The sequence below is a fragment of the Lithobates pipiens genome, unplaced genomic scaffold, assembly GCF_037356315.1.
Source record: "Lithobates pipiens isolate NorthernLeopardFrog02 unplaced genomic scaffold, aLitPip1_a1.2 Scaffold_22, whole genome shotgun sequence".
Classification (NCBI taxonomy): Eukaryota; Metazoa; Chordata; class Amphibia; order Anura; family Ranidae; genus Lithobates; species Lithobates pipiens.
This window is the reverse complement of record NW_027507784.1, coordinates 178,110,117-178,121,684: the sequence shown is the minus strand read 5'-3', so window position 1 is coordinate 178,121,684 and position 11,568 is coordinate 178,110,117.

Sequence of the window (11,568 nt, the reverse complement as noted above, 5' to 3'; positions counted from 1 at the left end):
CAAGGCCCTGTGGACCCTGTCCACATCCACTCTGTCCGGTAGGTAGGCACCCGCTATTTGTTGGAATATCGCCGTGACCGTGGCTAGGAGATCCCCCGGCCCAGTGGCCTTCGGAAGGCCGCGGAGCCGCACATTATTCTGGCTGCCCCGGTCTTCCATTTCTTCCATATGTAGCTGCATCTCCATGGCCGCGAGGAAGTGGTCCCTCTGTTGTGACTCGAGAGATGCCACTCTTTGCTCCAGGGAGGTCGCTGACTGTTCCCCCGCTGTAACGCGGGTGTCTAGGCACTGCACCTCCTGTTGGATGGCCGCAATCTCCGTCCTGTGTGCCGCTTCTATTCTCCCAATAATAGCTTCTATGTCTGCGCCTGTAAAATGGCCTTCAATTCCAAGTCTGTCCGGTAGACCGGCAAGGCTATGGAGTCACCCAGGTCCGTGGACGGTGCCGCCGGAGAGCCCGGGTACAGTATCGGGCTCCGTGATCCTTCTGACATGGAGGGTTCCTCCACCATCTCTGAGGCCGGAGAGTCCGGGCCACGCGGTTCCGCCATCTTGGGTCCCGAGGCTCCCGCACTCGAGCGGTGAAACAGTCTTTGTAGTTCGCCGGAGGCTTGGGAAGTGTTAGCTCGGTTGCTCTTCTGTTTAGTGCGCTGGGTGGCCCGCTTCTTAGATGACATTATACAGGGCGCAACGATAGTAAAAAGCCAGGGTGGACACAAGGAGGCCGGGAGCTCAGTAGAAACACGTCTTCACCCGGCCATGTCCAGACCACGCCCCCTTGATGTAAGAATTTGATCTGAGCATGCGTGGCACTTGGTCCGATCAAACTTCTCTACACATGATCGGAGTATGTCCGATCGGCCCAGTTGGTCGGGAAATATTTCCAACAAGGTGGAAAATTGGGTCCGACGGATATTCCGACGGAATCAGTCCGATGCATACCACACACAGTCGGATTATCCGACAACGCGGTCCGATAGGACACATTCCGACGGATTCTCCGACCGTGTGTACAAGGGCTAAGACAGGACGTCCACTCCCTAGACAGCGGTGCACAGGAGCACTGAGTGTGCTGTTGCTAACGGTGATCATGCCATTAGTGGTGGCTCCTGAGTGCACAAGCAGCGTCATCGCGGCTCCGACCAGTCACAGTGCCGGAGCTGTGATACCCGGAAGGAAGATGGATGCTTCATGGAAGAGGGGACAGCGGTGACATCGCTGGCTCCTGTGTCAGGTAAGTGACACATAATGGGCTACTATGCGATTCATAGTAGCCCATTATGCTTTACCTTTGCAGGTGTAATGACATATTCGGCGATCCATCACAGTTTGCTACGGAAGTGACGTTCTGTCGCTGCCATCTTGCTACACTCACACTCATCCACAGTAAGGATACACTAAGAAGGGAGAAAGCGGACATGTTGTCACACCCACCTGAGTTTTGCATTTTACACGTTTTTATAACGGTAAAGTCAGTTTCTATAGTGAAATACAGGACTTAGAACTCCATCTGACTACTTATGCCCCGTACACACGAGCAGACTTTTCAACATCCAAAGTCCGACGGACTGATTCCGTCAGACTATTCGATCGTGTGTGGGCTGCAACGGACTTTTGATTTACCAAAGTCTGACGGACTTTAGAATATGGAACATGCTTCAAATTTTTCCGACGGAACTCCGCCGGACCCGGTCCCTTCGAAAAAAATTTGCTCGTGTGTATGCTATTCCGATGGACTAAAACCGACGCTAGGGCAGCTATTGGCTACTGGCTATGAACTTCCTTATTCGAATCCAGTCGTACGTCATCACGTTCGAATCCGTCGGAGTTTAGTGTGATTGTGTGTGGCCAAGTCCGCTCAGTCGAAAAGTCCGTCAGAACTCTGTCGGAACTCCGGCAGAACTCCGGCAGAACTCCTTCGGAAGTCTGTCGGACATAAGTCCTCTCGTGTGTACGGGGCTTTAGATCCTGAATTTAAAAAGCAGCGGCATCCCTGCTCATCTCACAGGTTTGCTAATCTGACAGAAGTTCGCTGCTTTTAAAATTCTACATCTAACCAGTCACACAGAGTTGTAAGTCCTGTATTTCACTATAGAAACTCACTTTACTGTTATAAATACGTGTAAAATGCAATACTCCGGTGGGTGTAACAACATGTCCACTTTACCCCTTCTTAGTATATCTTTAGCCCCCGTACACACGGTCAGAACATTCCGACCACAAAATCCATCAGATTTTTTCTGACGGATTTTGTCCAAAACTGGTGTTGCATGCACACAGTCAAACAAAGTACGCAATGAAGTTCATTCATTCATTGCGACGGGACTACGTTCCGGCTAGTAGCCAATAGCTTTGGTCTCGTAATTTGATCTGAGCATGTGTGGCACTTTGTCCGATTGTTTGTAGAGAATTCCAATTGGACAAAGTCAGATCGGATCATGTTGTCAGAAATTTTTATATCCATCTCTCACACTTTGTTGGTCGGACATCCCAAAGGAAAAAGTCAGATGGAACCCTCACATGGTCGGATTATCCGGCAACACTGTCCGATCGGCCATTTACCGTCGGCATATCCAACCGTGTGTACAAGGGCTTACTGTGCACGAGTGTGGGTTGTAGCAAGTTGGTGGCGACGTAACGTCACCTCCGTAGCAAATTGCGATGGGTCGCCGAATATGTCATTACACAGGGAAACAAAGAGGAAGTAAAACCCATCAGGGTTTACTTCCTCTTTAATATGTTGATTTCCTATGATCATCAGCACCATCTAGTGCCCATAATGTGATACTTTTCCTGGAATAGTTCAGTCAGCAAAATGCTGCATTATGGCTGCTAGATGGAGCCAATGAGGTCACTGAATTAACCACTTCCCACCCGGCCAATGTATATATACGGCCGGGTGGGAGCCGCCTGCTCCTGATAGGACGTTCAGGAACGTCCTTCAGGAGTAGCGGGATCGCGCGCGCGCGCGCCCGCGCAGCGGCGCGATCCCGATGTGCTCGTGTCACCCGGACACGGCACATCTCAGATCGGCAGGAGGGCTCTGTGATTGGCCCTCCTGATCACATGACGGCCGTGTCCAATCACGGCCGTCATGTGATGTAAACAAACAGCCGGTTGCTAGGCAATCGGCTCTCCTCTCCTCACACGGAAGTCATCGCAGAGGAGAGGAGAGCGGATCTCTGCAGCCGGCTGATGATCAGTGAGTATGGGCTGCTTTTCACAGCTTTTTACTCACTGATCATCAGTGTAGTGTCAACACACAACACACCACACAGTACAAACACAGTCCCCACATATGTCCCCAAAACACACATGTCCCAAAACATACATGTCCCCAAATAATAAAAACACATGTCCCTAATAATAAAAACATGTCCCTCACATATGTCCCACTAAAATCACATGTCCCAATGATTATCTGCACACATATGTACGTGATCACCTGCACACATATGTACATGATCATTTGCGTACATATGTCCGTGATCACACAAACCAATTATTATACACTTAACGGAATTTTTTTTACCAAAAACATGTAGCAGAATACATTTTGGCTTAAATTTATGACAAAATTTGATTTTATTGGATTTCTTTTCAAATAGAAAAAAGAAAATATTGTTTTTTTCCCAAATTTCCGCTTTTTTTGCGCTTATATCGCAAAAAAAAAAAAACGGAGTCGTGAATAAATACCACCAAAATAAAGCTCTATTTGTGCGAACAAAATGATAACAATTTCATTTGGGTACAGTGTAGCATGACCGCGCAATTGTCACTGAAAGCGCTAGAGCGATGAAAGCTGAAAATTGGGCTGGGAAGGAAGGGGGTGAAAGTGCCCTGTATTGAAGTGGTTAAGCAAAATACAGTCAGAATCTGTGAGGGATGGGCAAATGCTTGATTAGACTCCTTTATATTTTCCCACTAAGCTTTCATGTACACTGATGCTGGTAAACAGATGTTTAGGAGCAGTTGTGCATTTTTTTCAACTGCCTCTGAACTCTCCTCTGTGTTATCTTATCAGTACATATACATAGGGTTGTTTAACCCTTTCATGACTAAGCCTATTTTTGGCATTTGGTGTTTACAAGTTAAAATCCATATTTCTTGCTAGAAAATTACTTGGAACCCCCAAACATTATATATATTTTTTTAACAGATTCTAGAGAATAAAACGGCGATTGTTGCAATATTTTATGTCACACGGTATTTGCGCAGCGGTGTTTTAAACGCAACTTTTTGGGAAAAGGGACACTTTCATGAATTTAAAAAAAACGAAACAGTAAAATTAGCCCAATTTTTTTGCATAATGTGAAAGATAATGTTACACCGAGTAAATAGATACCAAACATGTCACACTTTATAATTGCACGCACTTGTGGAATGACGACAAACTACGGTACCTAAAAATCTCAATAGGTGACATTTTAATTTTTTTTTATGGTTACCAGGTTAGAGTTACAGAGGAGGTCTAGTGCTAGAATTATTGCTCTCGCTCTGACGATCGTGGCGATACCTCGCATGTGTGATTTGAACACTGTTTACATATGCGGGCGCGACTTCCGTATGCGTTTTCTTTGCTTCGCGAGCTCGCGGGGACGGCGGGCGCTTTAAAAAAATATTTTATTTTAATTTTTTGATTTATTTTAAAATTAATAAATTGTTTTTAAAAATAAAATAAAAATTTTGATCACTTTTATTGCTGTCACAAGGAATGTAAAGATCCCTTGTGACAGTAATAGGTGGTGACAGGTACTCTTTATGGAAGGATCAGGGGTCTAAAAGACCCCCGATCCCTTCACCCCAGTCTCTGTAAAGTTTTGGAAGGTGGTGCTGCAGGCAGATTCAGGTTCACTGTTTCCTTTGGGAGAGCGTATCCCAGATACCTCATGGATGTTCCTTCCTCTTATACACAAGATTTAGTACTCGTGGTGTGGAAGATGAGCAGCAAGAGGTAAGGAATACATTCCTCCTGGTGTAGGCTCTCAGCACTGCTAAGACTCCTCATTACACCTCACAAACCAGAATGGCATAACAAGTATTATGGGAACAAGGAAATGCTTTGCAAGTCTAAACCCACACAGTCGGAGATTCCGACAACCAAATCCGTCGGATCTTGTCCGAAACTGTTGCATACACACGGTCAGACAAAGTTGTCGGAAAATCCGATCTTTCAGAACGTGATGACGTAATTTCGTTACGATGGGACTACGTTCAGGCTAGTAGCCAATAGCTTTGATGTAGGAATTTGATCTGAGCATGCGTGGCACTTTGTCCGATCGGAATTCCCTACACATGATCGGAGTATGTCCGATCGGAGCATTTTGTCGGAAAATATTTCCGGCAAGTTGGAAAATTTGGTCCGACGGAAACAGTCCGATGCAGACCACACACAGTCGGAATATCCGACAAAACGCTCCGATCGGACACATTCCGTCAGAATCTCCGATCATGTGTACAAGGGCTAACTCTGGGCTCATGCTTATAGCATACATACATACATATTTTCTTGCTGGAATTAATACCCTAGGGACATACTTAACCCTTTGATCGCCACTGATAAACCCTTTCCTGCCAGTGTCAATACAGTAACTGCATTTTTTAGCATTGATCACTGAAATAATGTCACTGGTCCCCAAAAAAGTGATGTGCACAGAGGCTCCAGCCGCTGTCTCATCTCCTCCTTGGACATATTGATAGCTGCAGGAGCCATTGGCTCCTGCTGCTTTCAATCAAATCAAGTGACACAGGAGTGGGGTGGGGGCAGGGCCATGTCCCGCTGTGTGTCAATCGGCGCAGCAGCAGAACTCGGGAGTGAGCAGTCACAGGTGCCCCCATGGAAAACAGCTTTCCATGGGGTCACCTGATGAAGGAGGAGCCTGGATCACTGGTGGGCGACCCCAGAAGAAGAGAATCGGGGATGCTCTATGCAAAACCATTACACAGAATAAGGCAAGTATAACATGGTTGTTTTATTTAAAAAAAAAAAACAAAAAAAAAAAAACACACATTTACAATCATTTTAAGGGACCCCAAAGACTGTACAGAATAATATTTGGCAGCCATTTTTTTCTCTTTAAATGACAGCAACAAGGGGACAGGGGATGGATGGAGGAGCCATAGGAGTCTGTGCTGTCAATGAACACGTGTGAAGCTTCTGATGGATGCGGCATGCTGATAAGAGTGAGAATAAGGGAGCCGCTACTGATGTCAGTGATGAGGAGTCCACTTCACAACCAATCCAAAGCCCAAACACGGGGCAATGTCAGCCAAACCGGAAACCCCACAGTACCAGGAGATCAAGCACAGGATGGGGAGGGGTCACTGACAAATGGAGGGAAGAGGGGTGAAGCATTAGATGTACATAAACACACAGGGGGGGGATAAACAGGAATGAGACACACACGGGGGGGGGGGGATAAAGAATGAGACACACACTGGAGGGGGCCGCATGCGTGGAGCAATGCTGGGAGGAAGCGTGTGATCACCGCTCCGCCAGACCCGGAGAAAGCAAGCCAGATCCCCAGGGCTACACTGCACCATCATCGGCAAAAATACTCAACACCCCTGTGGCAAACATTTGTGCATGCCAGGGAGGAAAAAACGGCGCTCTAGCCGCCCGCAACATAACCTGACAAACTTTCTCCTGAATAGCAGTGACAGACAGCGCAGAATGTCTCAAAATGGCACCGGCCTCGGATCCCATGGGGAACCAGTGAAAGCCACACTGAACCTCAGCTCCTCTCATGATATCAGTGAGTACTTGTCTCCCTTGTCTAAAGCGGACTTGGATGCCAGCCTGACAAATATATTTGATAAGTTGGTTGAGAATATAGAGAGTGAGGTTCACAAATCTACCACTGCCCTTTCTCAGGAGGTAGCATGCATTGGCAATCGCACTGATGTGCTGGAAACAAAGCATGATGAACTCTCATTAGCACATAATGATCTGCGGAAAGACTATGAGACTTGAGCCTGCATAAATGAAAAACTGTCAGCTAAAGTTGAAGATCTTGACAACAGGAACCGCCGTCATAATATCAGAGTATGCGGCGTCCCTGAAACGGTTACAGATCTTATGCTCGCCATTACAAAAGTCTTTCACAACCTCTTGCCAGACAAACCCCTGTCAGCGTTTACTTGCGATAGAATTCATAGAGCACTACGCCCTAAGCCAACACCGGCTAAACCTACCAGAGAGATGGCAAAAGGTTACAGATTTATCCTGATATTTCCCCTGCTACACTTGATAGGAGACGCAGAATGAAAGATGTAACCAGTATTCTCCAAAATGCTAGAATTAAATATAGATGGGGTTTCCCCTTTAAACTTACAGTTCCTCACAATGGATCAACATACACAGTATATAATGTGATTGAAGGCAAGGAGCTATTGGTTAAACTGGGTCTCTTGGATCCTGACCCTCCTAACCCTCTTCCTTCCACTCCAAGATCTTCACCAATATGGTCCACACCATCTTCTCGTCGCAACCAGAGAAATCAGAGAGGTTTGCGTCAATCATTTCAGGATCAACCACCCTAGTGATCTGAATTCCACTTCCTTCCTCGTTTTCATGCAACTTTGGTAACTAACTTGCAACTAACTTGGTTTGGGTCTCGCCAGGCTTACTCGGCTCAAGACCAGGCCTGTTGAGGCTGCAAGAATGGATCTATGGAGTCCCTCTCCACACCAGCTGTACTCCCTCTTATGACTCTTGAAGATGATTAACACCGGGAGTCCCCTGTACCTCCACCCCTTCCCTAAGACAGTTTTTTTTTTTTTCCACAACACCATCATCTATACAGTCTATTGTTTGATTATGTGGTTGGGAGTGGTGGTGGGAGGTTGGGAGTGGGGGCGGTCTGGGGTGGAGGCTTTCGATTGATGTTGCCACAGGTTGTTTTGTTCCATATGTTTTTCAGGGCCTTGCACCCATTTAGGTCAAGTTTGATATACAGCTATTTAAGAGCTAATCATTGTATTATTAGATGGGATCTACGGTTCTGAGATTTCCTATTTTACCCCCAGGCATATAATTGCACACCCTTACAATTAATTCTATAACCTTCAATTGCCTGCTACGTCCGTCATCGCTGGTTTGTCCCCCATCCTGTGTGTGTGGCTAACTGCAATCCCTGCAATTTTGCAGGTGTTACACCTGGCCGTATATACAGGAATAGGACACGTTAGTCCTAATGCTAAACATATATTTTCAAGTGACAGGCCGATTCTTGTCCCTATGAATATATTCTACATTTTTTGTTGCTATTTTATTTACGCCCTTTTGGCATATTTTATGATATTCTATTCTTTTTATCATTACATGTGATGCCATATTTCGCACCCCAGGTGTTGGACGAGGAAAAAACAGAATCCCTTATTGTAGGGGTATGGCTTTTTGTAATTGTTTCCTCCACAGACCTCTGTCGGTTGGATATTGTATCCCTCAACGTAATGTTATGCATCAATGGGTCTTAAAATAATGTAACACAATGTGCAGGGCTTCAATTCCCCGCACAAAAGGAAAAAAGCCTTTCAGCATTACATAAGAATTGGTGCTGATATCATATTGATGCAAGAAACATACTTTTCCTCCTCCAACCACCCAAATTACATTAATAGGACCTAAAACCAATTCTACTACACCACTTTTGACAACAAATCCCGTATTGTCGCAGTCTTTATTCGTAACTCGATTGTTATAGACATTCAGAACATTTAAAAAGACACAGATAGTCGCTTTATTATCCTTAAATGCACTATCAACAAACATGATGTCACTATGGCTTTGGTCTATGCTCCTAACGAGTCACAGTCAACTTTGTTTTCTACATTTTTTGAAACCCTAGACAGATACAGCTCTCCCCACATAATCTTGGGAAGCGATTTCAACTTAGCCACACACCCTGCTTTAGATAGAAGTAGGGTAGTCCCCTCCTCTAAGGCCTTCTCAAAAAATCTTAATCGCTCTCTCAACAAATTTCAACTCATAGACACTTGGCGGGCACATAATGTTGGCATGAGAGCCTACACACATTATTCACATCCCCATGATGTTTACGCCAGACTGGACTACATTTTATGCACACTCGTCCTTGTGGCCAACTCTTCTAAGGCCACTATCCACCCTTGCCCCTGGTCCGATCACGAGATCACTACTTTTGAAACCTCACATATAGGCCTTACTCTCCCCCCTTCCAACTGGTGTTTAAATGACTCATTACTTATAGACCCCTCTATTGTTCAATCTATATCTACACAGGGCGTGGCTTAGCGGCGAATGTAGGAAGACGTGCTTACCTTGAGCTCCGCCGGCCATCCGTGATTCCATCCTTCCAGTCTGCCCTGAAACGCCGTTTTCGGGGCCCCTACCTCCTGCCACGCTAGGTGAAGCATCCCGGACCACCGCGGTACATCCCGGGACCCTCGCTGTGATGTCCAGACGCCATACCGGAGGGAAGGGGCTGACAGACCCCCCAGGCCAAGATGGCGCCGGTGCACGGCGCGCAGCCAAAGACCAATACAAGGAAGCAGCACAGAAGCTTCTCTATGGCGGTAAATCATACAAGGATGCCCTGGCGGGCCAGTCCTCTCCTCAAGCTACCCGTGGAGGCTCTCCTGAGGCGGATGACACAGTTCCCTTGGAGGATGAGGATGGATTGTCTGCAGCATGGCAAACAGTGAGTACACCCAGGGACAGTGTTAGGCCTGAAACACAGACCATCCCCTCCCCAGCGCTGGAAAATGAGCCTACACTAAGGGACATATTCACTGCTGTCACCTCCTGTAATCACTCTATTGCAGCCCTCTCTGAGGACATTAAAGGGGTTAAAGCTGAAATAACGTTTGTCCGCCATGACATGCAAAAGCTCAGGGAGAGAACAGCTGCATTGGAAGGCAGACTGAGCACAGTAGAGGATGACCTGGCCCCCATGCAAAGGGATCTAAAATATAATTGCCATCTTACTGAACAGCACGCTATGCGACTTGATGAGATGGAAAATCGCATGAGACGCAATAATATTCGCGCTGTGGGGATTCCGGAACGTGTTGAGGGTAAAAACCCGGTAGACTTTATTGAAAATTGGTTGCTTGCCACCTTTGGTAAAGAAGCCTTGTCACCGCTTTTTGCAGTGGAACGTGCCCACCGGGTGCCGTCTCGCCCCCTACCTCCGGGCAATCGTCCCAGGCCCTTCTTGTTTAAACTCCTCAACTATAAAGACAGAGACACCATTCTTTCTAAAGCGCGGGGGTTGTCGGACAAGATGGAGATTGAGAATTCCAGGATTTCACTATTTCCGGATTTTTCAGCAGAGCTCCAGAAAAAGCGTGCAACATTTCTTGAAGTTAAGAGACGCCTTCGGGACCTTAACGTTCAATATGGAATGCTATATCCAGCCAGACTCAGAGTTACGGCACTGGGTTCAACGCACTTTTTTGATCGCCCCGCGGCGGCAGCACAGTGGCTTGACCAGGAGTACAACGCACTCAAAGCCGCCAAACTTCAAAGATCTCCTCCACGCTAACGGCACATCTAAACAGGCTGACTGGACTTCCACTTTTACAAGACCGGCAGAAGGCTGAGGTTTGTGGTTCCACTGTAACCCTACTAGAACTACAACATGTCTGCATATGTGAAACCCCGCTTGTCATCTGGGAGAGTCCTCTCTGGGTGTTTCCATGGCCTTCCCCCAGCCCCCAAGTTTCGGATGGGGCCTATTATTCTGCTATCTTCCCCGTGTGTGAGCCCCATGGGCTTTAATACAGAAGACGCTACGGTTTTTTGCTGTTTAACTGTTTTTCCTTTCTTTTTATTTTTGATTCATTTTTTCTCTCTCAGGATCGCAACGGACAAGGACTATTTTCCGGCCTGTCTGCACCCGTCTGGGCGCCTCTTCCTAGCTGCGACAGCTCCTGTCGGACTTTTTTCTCTCCAGTCTTGGGACATCTCAGGTGATGCGACTTCCCAGTCGCTAGTCGCTGATAAATGTGTGTTAATTGCCTTCTTCCTCCCTGGTGGTTTACGACTGTTATTATGGTTACTCCTACTTGCACTTATGTTTTGTATTTCTGATGGCTAAGATTAGATTTCTTTCTTGGAATGTTAGGGGACTAGGCAGTCCGGTGAAGAGGCTGGCGGTGCTTAGGCACCTTAAAGATATGAAGGCTGACATTGTGTGTCTGCAGGAGACACATTTTGCTCCTGCTGGTACTCCTAGCCTGGGTTCTAGACAGTATATCCACCAATACCATTCCACATACTCTGCCTATGCAAGAGGAGTGAGTATCCTAATTAAACAGCATGCACGCTTCTCCTGCTCCCAACAGGTTATTGATCCGGGGGGGAGGTACATTTTTTTGCTGTGTAAGCTTGCTACTATACAATGCATTATTGCCAATGTTTATATCCCGCCGCCGTATTCGGCAGAGATTCTTAGGCGCCTAGCTGAGTTTATGGCACAGTTCCCTGGCATACCCCTGTTGGCGATGGGTGATTTTAACAACTATGTCAACAGTCTGTGGGATAAGATTCCAACTCCTCCGGTAGTCCCCTCACGCCCTAATGGC